At 45.0% G+C, this 10000-nt stretch overlaps 1 long non-coding RNA gene and 1 pseudogene across 2 annotated transcripts in view; both read right to left on the bottom strand.

The window, feature by feature from the left end:
* The window catches only part of LOC138008433 (uncharacterized), a 586097-nt gene that overhangs the window by 116064 nt on the left and 460033 nt on the right, over window positions 1-10000 (bottom strand). The gene's annotated exons all lie outside the window — the stretch shown is intronic.
* LOC138008743 (uncharacterized) overlaps window positions 9058-10000 on the bottom strand; it is a 3847-nt pseudogene continuing 2904 nt past the window's right edge.

The raw sequence follows: 10000 nt of genomic DNA, 5'->3' as shown, positions 1-10000 counted from the left end.
AACAACCCCACAATCACCTGGCCCACAAACACGTTGTCTTCCATGAACTTGGTGGTCTGTCCATCGAACGAAAACGTACGGATATCACTGGATAATTGGCCCAACGTTCTTTGACTTTTCTCTCGGCCTGCAGTGCATTGTAGAAGGATGGGTTCAGCGAGAAACAGCAGAGATGCAGCGTCACTTTGAGGTCGCCTTTACTCAATGTCACTTGACGTTTGACACCCACACCACTGGTATTTGTTCCTAACAAAAAGAACTCGAGCCGGTTGCAAAACAGTTCCAAGATGATCTCCACCCCAGGCACCAGCATGCGTCCTGTGCGAAAGGCTTCCAGATGTGGATGCACGATCAAGGTGGCTTTATTGTTGTTGTAGAATGGTACGGTGGCCGTCTTCAAGGGAGTGGCATCACTGTGTCCCCATCCATTTGTTGTGCAAATATCATTGGCAGCTCCACCGGCAGTTAAGTGTTTTGTCACGCTTATAGTCGTGCTGGCCTCCTGCTTTCACCCCAGCTTTGATCAGCATGCCGGCTTTCAATCTCCTCGTTTCAAGGTTGGTTTGATGACTTCTCCAACAACACCTAGGGATTTCCCACTGGAAGTCGTACGAAGTCCTGATTGCAAATATTCCAAAAACCATGGGCTCAGCAATCTTAATCAATTCCTCTGTGAAACCGTCCCCATCTGGATCGCGTGCAGCAGGAGGATAATGCGGTTTCAGACTTCCGCCTCTCATGTTGATGCTTTGTATTTGCGTACAGGCGACCGGTTTTTGTATGTGCTTCCCACAACGACGAAATTGAAAGGTGATGATGGTCTTGCCTTTTCGAAATGCGACCAGATGTCCACTGGTTTCGGCCAAACTGACTTCGATCACGTCCAAGTACGGGTGACGTAATGGTAACCACTGGATGTGTAGAGGTTCAAAATACATGTTGCCCACACCACTATGCCGGTAATAGACTTCTCGTACTAAAAGATGTGACGCATCCCCCACAATGATACTGTTCACCACATCTGAATACAGGAGCAAGGATCTCAACATCTGGGTGACGGCCTGTTCGAAAGCTTTGTTGAGATTTCGAAACTTCCACTCCACCATCTGACTCAGGACGAGTTTGTTGTCCGATCCAAAGGGGACAGACCACGGATGATTTGTAGGCCATTCAGTTGAACTCACATGGGTCATTTTCTGGGCATCCTTGTCATAGAGGGAATATTCGAGATTGGTACCCAAGTTGTAGGATCCATCCTTCTTTTTCGTCAACCATCCCAAGGGTAAGGCCACATGTTTCTGAATGGAAAATCAGATGCCGGCTGATATGATATTGCGTAACGTCTTTTGCTCCATCACGGCATCCTCTTCTTCCCAAGGAAACGTCACCCGTCGATGGTGAAGCACGCTCCCACCTCTAATGTTTTGGAGCCTCGTGTTTCTTTGCCATTCCATCTGATGAAGGAGAGCTTTCATGAATCCCACCCCATTGATGATGTCCGATTGGTTTCGAATGAGAGCATCTCAGTGAACTGTAACTGTTCGGGTATAGATTCAGTCAGCATCCACTCGGTACTGGTTTGATAACAAACTGTCTTTGTCTGGATCGAGTAATTCTTTCAAATCCAACCCTTGGTCGGGCATGGACACGGAGGTCAGAACCACTTCCCAGTCTCCATCAAATTTCACTGGATCCAACCCATATTCAGACCCAATTTGAGAGTGATTCCAATATACATCCATTTGACCGATTCAGTATTATCCATCAACAGATCTTCCCCATCCCATTGGAATGTCACGGCCGTCTTTCTCTTGACCGTCGTGTCTCCTACTTGGAGGTCGCAATACAGAGTGTCCCCCACCAGTATCGTATTCAAGATCAGTTGTTCCACCGTGTCTGTGATATTCTTGATAAACTGGAATCCCATGGACGAAGGAAGTAAGTATATCACTGGTTTGAACGGTACCATCGGTCTTCAGACTCTGGACCCCATCGTGGGGCACAAACGAATACGTGCAAAGGTATCGGTTGGGATTCTTAATGCTCGACGAACGTGTGGCTGGGTGCACCAGGATGTCTTTGGGATGTGTTGGAGCAGTGGGTGTAGGAGGGAGTCACACGCCGGACAATCCTACTTCTCAGAGATCGTCCTCCTTCTGCCAGACACGATCTTTAGGCAACCGTGCCTTGAAGTCAGACGGTCCATTGTGGGGGACTCAGCCCGTGGCACGTCGCTCGACAGTGTGGCTTAACGAGACATGTCTCAATTTTTTATTGTTTCTCTGGTCATTGTTATACATGCGTTAAGGCGGAACGAGGGACCCAGCTATCGTATATTTGGGGCCAGCCTAACCATCGGACTTTCACTGCTTGTCCACGTCGTTGCAAAATCTTTTCCACTTGGAAGAAAGCATTGCCTGGTACAGTGACTTTTTGGACATCTTGCTCGTAAAAACTCCCTTCCAAGGGCGTGCCATCCCGTTCTTCCAATTTGTAGGTGACCACAGGTCCTTGCGCCATGCATCTGACAATAAAGACTTCTTCCATTCAGCCAGGGAGATAGCCTTTCTTGAGTGGACGATGTTTCTTACTCAAATGCACACTGCCTTGAGTTTAGGTTGAGGGCGTCGTTTCAAACGTTTTCCATACAGTTTGGCCCATACACTTCGTGGGGGCCATGCCAATACTTCGATGACGGGTCTGATTGTACCTGTTTAACAATTGGGGTAACACGTTCAGGTACGTTTGAGTATTTTTTGCGGTAAAATACCAATTCATGTGTTGTTTCATCGTAAGATTGAAGCTTTCCACCATGGATGCTTTGGCATCCCCATGCGTCCAAAAGTGTTAGATCCCTTCTCCTTTCAACATTCTACAAAACGGGGCATTGTAAAACTCTGTGCCCAGATCCATCTGTAAACGTTGACGTTTTCATCCTTGTCGTAACACTTTTTCAAAAGCTTGAGTCACCACAGTGTCTGTCTTGTTCTTCACGGGCAGCACCCAAGCGTATTTGGACAGCACGTCGATGACCGTCATGAAATAGCAATGCCCACCATTCAATTGTTTGAGAGGTTCATCTCCACCAGATCGGCTTGCCATTGTTTGTCCTTGTGAAACACCAAGACCGGGAGTGTCTCGAACCATCGTCGAATGGGGCGATGCAGTGTGTAGGCCAATTCCCCTTGCAAATCTCGTAAGGCTTCATTTCACGTCAATCCTTGAGCTTGAGCGTACCAAGCCACACCACTCGATGAACCCAGGGTCTGAGGATCTTTGTATGCACTCAATATGGGAGTGGCGGTGGCGTTTCCGTTTCGACATATTTTTGTGACAAGGCAACGCATCATCAACTCCAGAATGGAGGGTTTGCCATGTATGATAAGCACGTTCAGGTCCGAGTCGTCATCAACCAGTCCATATAGATGACAAAATGACTCCACTTATAGTCAATCCCTTCTTTCATGACTTCGAAAACGGCTATGGTATCGATGGGTTCGTTGGCAGGAATTCCATCCCATTCGTGTTTGTCTCGGAGCACCTTCATCATTTCCCGACAGAGCCAAGTCAACAAACGCCAACGAACCCGTTGTTCAAATTCTCAATAAGGGAGTTGAGTCACATGAGGGACGACCGCTCTCAAAGAGACATTGTCCGAGCTCGACACATGACATAATGACACACACATATTTGAGGGTTCAAGCTTTTATTTATACCTTATCGATTTTCATCTCATGCATTTTCAATTGTTCAAAACAAGCATGCAACAGTCCGGGCATAATGGGGCAGGTACTTTCTAATCACCGGTACCATCTCTGCTGCAAGTCATCGTGTTTCACCCACTTCTTCTGCTGAGCCACCCATCGCCTCTTTCTCATGTACTTCTCTAGTTCTTCCTGCAACTTTTCGTCAGGCAGGCTGGGCACCTGGATTACCACTGTTTTGTTCTCTGCTTCCTCCAACTCTCACTCTTTTCTGCCGTTATGAGGGTCCAGTGCAGCGTTCACTTCGACCAACCCACTGGCTTTTTAGGGTTCATCGTCTGTACAACTTTACCTTTCTCCCCACAAAAACAGTGCCATGGTCCTTCTTGATATCATGATGGAGTTGTGGTGGTACTTCAGGCTGCCATTCGTAGGCTCGATCCACACAAACCACCCAAAACGGACAGACCTCATCGTACTGTTTACAAAAGATGTATCTGAAGGACGGATCACCTCGCGTCTGGTTCTCACCTACAGGTGTCTCGTGGAATGCACACAAAGGTACCTTGGGCGCTGGGGATGGTTCCGGTAGGGGCACAATCAAAGGTTCCAAGACTGCGCCAGGTTTTAAGTGAGGTGGTGGCTCCATAGGAGTCACAACGGTCGGTTCTTGAGGTTCTGGTTTCACCCCCACAGGGGTCCCAACCGCAGATCCTTGTGTAGAAAGTAAGGGTTCCATCAGCTCTTTGTAGCTGGGCAAGTCATCTAAATCAGGGATTGACTCTAACAGTTCTTTCAATTCCGCACTGAGAGGCGTCCATGCCACCATCTCTGTTGGTGGGTCTGAGGTGACAAGAGCGTCCAAGGTTTCATCGGCTTTTTTCAACTCCGCTTCATCTCATTTGTTTTTCTCTTCCCGCTTTTTCTTACGCGGCACTGCGTCTTTTTTACAGCAGATTTCCTTGGCGTCCTTCATGATCTCGGCAGGCGGTTCAGCCGCTTTGCGGTCGATATCTTGCTTCTTGCTAGCACGAGAATGTTTAGCTGGTCTCTTTTCTCCTCCTCCTCCTTCTCTTCTCGAAACAGATAGCGAGCAGGCGACAACTCTCCATACTACCAAGAGATACTCATCTTCCTCTCAAGACAACTGACAACGAATGAAGTGTGTCTCGCAGATTTATGATTTGATGGCAGCATGTGATGTCAAATTCCAGGGTCTGTGATTGGTTCTTGAGGATGTTGCCACATTCCGACCGGTCTGTCATTGGTCCTCAGAGTGGCGTCAAAGACATTCAAGGTCAGTCACATTCCGGCCACTCTCTCATTGGTCTTTAGAAAGTGGCGTCACCTTCTGCCCATGTCAACACCCTTGGGTATATAGAGAGTCGCGCCAGCTAGAACAGTCAGTTTGTCATGAGCTTGGAGAGGTGCTGTAGACGTATAGACTTGTTGCTGGATGGTCTCTGATCGCTTACAAAGGGGGTTTGATCGAACGGTGATGGTTGACCAGCTGGGGGATTCCTCACATCGATTTGGAACCTTCGGGTTGCCTGAAATTCAATGATCTCCTGCGTCTCAGTTCTGTAGGTTCCTGTGGACAACACGAGCACCCTCTACAGCTTCACTGTCCCCAAGTGGAATGTTATCACTTTGTACAGTGGATGCGTGGTCAGAGGGGGTTGGATCACAATACCCGCTACATTAATCACGAACGGACCCAACGATTTCTAGCAGCTCAAAAGCCCAGGACCTGTCTATGACTAATGTCCACCCAATCACACTATAGACACTTTCAATTTTTTCGCGAACGCATGTAAAATACACGTTTTTCTGATTAAACTTTGTTTTATTTGACATTCAGGTGTGAATTCTTTATGACGGACCTATATGTGCCTTTTTTTAAAAAGTACGACTCGATTGGGTCCTCAAAGTCCTCTGAAACTAGGGAAGAAAGGGGTTCTCAAACCCACGTGGCGTTTTTGAGGGAGTCCTGCCCCAGTCCTTCTGCGGGAAGTGCAGTTGAAAATGAGGTCGTCTGATCCATATAAAATAGCGCATTTGAGTCCAAGAGACTTCAATTCAAGATGGAGAGCTGGTGGTACGTCTTCCCACCAGAGCTGCAGGAGATGATTTTGAAAATGAAGGCATGGCTGGAGCACGGGGATAAAATAGAAGTCCTGGTGGAGGAGATAGGTGAGTTTTGCCAACAACCCTTACCTGAAGATTGTCATCAAGGAGACTCATGTTTTTTCTTTCTTTTTTTCCTAGAAAAGCTAGCCATCGCCGATACTATCACCAGTACGACCTTTGTTGCTGTGCTGGTTGCGGGAAGGTTTTTTGTTCATGCCGCAATGGCGGTAAAATTGTAAATAGACAGTTTGAAACCTTTCTTTTGTGAATAGTTTCTCAACTTTTTAGAAATCTTGTAAATACACATTATGATAGAAAGAATCCAACTTGTGTTTAGTTTGCATGATATTTTTTCCGTTTTTTTTTTCTCTTCCCGAGGAGGTTGCGGATCGGATGATCACCACATTTAAATAAATAAGAATCCTCTGCGAATTTTCAGAAATTTCTTTAAAAAAACAATTTTTTCGCTGTAAATAGTTGTACATAGACGTTTTTTAACTTGTAAATATTGTTAGAAATTTTGTAAATATATGTGACGAAAAGAAAGATCACAACTTGTGTTTAGCTTGCATGCTCTTTTTTCCGTTCTTTTTTTTCTTCCCGGGGAGATTGCAGGTTCCTCTTTTTTTCACATTTGTCTCAAAAAGAATCCTCTTTGACCTTTTTCAGAACTTTTTAAACCCATCTTTCCGAACTTTTTGGTCCCAATGATGACATTTTCATTCCTAAGAGCGTGATGTTCAATGCGAAAAAAAGAAGTGACATTTAACGCAGCACGTACTCATGAACCTCCATCGATGTTATGTTCCAATGGTTGTTCTTAAATGGTTTCCCTGGTATGTTTCCCATCCTTTTTGCTGTAAAATACCATTCCGAACAGTCCGTAACACACCATTTTTTGTTTGAACAAACGAACCACGTAAAACCCTTGAGTTTGACTTTGAACTTGACCTTGTGAGAGACCTCTGCTCAAGATTCCTTGACCTTGACTTTGTGACGGGTCTATACTGAAGATTCAAGACGAATTCTTCGTAGATAAACCCATGAAATTGGTTGAAAAATAGAAGAAACAAAATGTTTTCGTCATTGACTAGAAAAAAAGTTACAAAACAAAATCCAATCATTCAACCTCGAACCAACAACCTGGAGATCGGCCGTCTCCTGTTGTGCCGTATATACTATTCATTCATCTGATACGACAAATGTACACGATTATGTTAAAAACCAGGACAACCTCAGGGATGGGAGTGTTGAGACCTTTTTTTCTTGGCGGGAAATGGCATGGCAGCGTTGCAATTGGCAACCCCATGTTTTTCTGAAAGGGAAAAATTTTTTAATCGTTCAAAGATAGTTCTTTTAGAGAGTCTCTGTTCTTTTTTTTACCAGCATAGACGCTAGCACAAGACAACAAAGGAAGCGTGAACGTGTTCGTACATGGAAGCAGGCCAACCGTGATAAAGTTCTTGCTCAAAAGAAACGATACGGCGAATGACACCGAGCAGAGATACAGGGGTCAAAGAAACTCTATGCAATCGGACATCTACCCCAATTCAATGAGTACCATTGCCGATATCGTAAGGCAAAAAAATGTGCTCAGGAACTTCAGGCACATCATCTTCTGGTGCCAAGTGGAAGCTTGTCGGTGTCCGAAACTGCTAAGGATCTCTTGACTGAAGCTCGCGCTCGTCTAGCGAACCAAGAAGCCTCAAGTTCCAGTTCAGGTGGGTTTTTTCTCTTAGGAATTCGTTATTCTTTTTTTTTTTTCTAATTAAATGCTTTTTTTTTTCATTCATGTTGTCATTATCATCTTTTTATTTACAGCGTGAACGGGGAGTGTTCAAGAACAACGTGGACAACAATGGCAAGCGAAGGATTGGGAGGCAAACCGGGAGAGAATTCGGGAGCGACAAAGAGCCTATTACCATGCAAACAAAGCAAAGTGCCTCGAAAGGCAAAGACGGTACCATGCAAGCCACCGCGAACAATTTCGTGAATACAGCTGACGATATTACTATACGCAGCGGAGAAAGTGCCTAGAAAGTCAAAGATGGTACAAAGCGAACCAGCGCAAACAAATTTATGAATGCAACCGACGATATTACTATACACGTCGGAGACATGTGCTGGGTTCGTGTTTTCCTCGAAGGCTTGGCAACGGATGCCTGTCCGCCCCACATCATTGATACAACTGGTGGCGGCTGGCTCGTACGTAAGTAAGGGCTCTGGCCTCCAACGCCTTCCTACCTGAGAGAAGGCTTGGCGCGTGTAGATGGTCTGGTTCCTCCCACCGGTCACATCCAAAATCAGCGTTGATCCTAATAAACTAGGGTGCATGTGCGGGGCACAGTCTTCTTCTTGTACATAGTGTGACATTTTTTAAGCTTTTTTCTTCTTGTTGTACAAGTAGTACTGTTGTTGAATTTCTTGTACATTAAAACCTGTTTTGGTTGGATTTTCTTGTGGATTTTGTATGAAAGATTGCGGTGGAACCTTGAATGAAAGCGGCACTGCCTGCTGCTGATACATCTGAAAAAACTATCTTCGAAGGAAATAAGGGGGAAGGCCAGAACAACACCCCATTGAGATCCTCCAAATCATCCCACCAAAATAAAAGTTCCTTTCTAGCTTGACTGGTGAGGAACATGTGAGCTTTCCAGGAAGAGTGGGAATTGATGGCATGATGCAAGTGAGGAGACATAATTCGAGTAATATTACCAAAACTGGAGCCAAAGGAAATTATCTGTTCAACAAGAGAGCTAGCATCTTGACGTGAACAGAAGAAGGCATCTCCAAAGCAGCGCAAACTTCATTCAAATCTGCAGAACATTTCTCGATCCTGGAATCACTCACCGAAATTATACCAGAATGAGTGCTGATGACAGTGAGCTTTGACATACCTTCGGAAATGGACTCCTTGGCCTTGTCTACAGCATTAGATTCCAGATGGCCCCTACAGTCATGTAAGCAATCGAGCAGTAGGCCCCCGGAGTGACTTTTCTCGATTAACTAGAAAACCCGATTTGACAAGCGACAGGCGAACGGAGTCACTGTTATTCTGAGCGACGGGAAACAACTCCCCAGTGCCCAACCCATTGTAAAAAAAAATTGCGATCGGAATAGCTTGAGACCTCCGAAAGGTCTCTAAGGGCTTCAACAATTTAGTGAAAATGAAAGGCACGCATGAAAGGCCAAATTGTAAAACTGTAAACTAAAAATATCTAGTTCAAACACGGGAATCAAAATCCCAGGAGAACGCCAAAAATTTTTGATGCTCAGGGAAAATGTCCATGTGGTGGTACCCAGACTTCAAATCAAAAGAAAACACAAAATAGTCTCTGAAAAAAAATTCTCTAATGGTATGCAGGCCTTCACACTTAAACTTAAATTTGTAAATGTGGAGATTAATATGCCTTAAGTCCAGGATAAGCCGTTTCTTGCCGCAAGCCTGAACAGAAACTGATAACGGGTTAACAACATCGGGTATAACATCAAGTTCCTCGACACGATGATCCTGAAGAAGCTCCAAAAATTGCCTCATTGACAAAGTCGTGTTCCATGAGAGCGGAAAAATAGTTTCGAAAATGACAAGAAGGCGGCACAGTCCTAAATGGTATCCTGTAGCCGTCTTTGATGATATCCAAGATGAACTGAGGAGCACCGATTTAGCACCAATAACCTATACAATTAAACAGCCTACACTTAACCGAAACGTGGACAGCATCAACACAAGTCTCAGATTGAACCTCAATGGTTGTCTTTGAATAGCAGGACTACACTCGCTTGCAGGGTAAATACAAGAATGAATTGATCATCCGTGGTTAGTCACCTACCATCTGTGTTTGCTTTAGTGACAAGCTTGCACTGGGCCCTCCAATGACCAAAATTGCCCCAAGCGAAACAACTGCCAGGTTTAGGAAAGCTACCCTTAACCGAAACGTGGACAGCATCAACGCAAGTCTCAGATTGAACCTCAGTGAATTACAAAAAAACCTGCTGTGCTCTGCTTGAATTAATGTAACTTTTGTTTAAATTTTTTTCATTTTTTATTATCAAATGGCAAACTTGCTCTCGAAGAGCTAAAGCTTTCATCATATCTAACAAACAAGCATCAACGATCTGCGAAAGTTTGTACCCCTCCCATTAGCATTGACACCTCAAGGGAGGGC

This window comes from Montipora foliosa, chromosome 6, assembly GCF_036669935.1.
Source record: "Montipora foliosa isolate CH-2021 chromosome 6, ASM3666993v2, whole genome shotgun sequence".
NCBI lineage: Eukaryota > Metazoa > Cnidaria > Anthozoa > Scleractinia > Acroporidae > Montipora > Montipora foliosa.
This window is presented reverse-complemented; position numbering and strand designations above follow the sequence as displayed.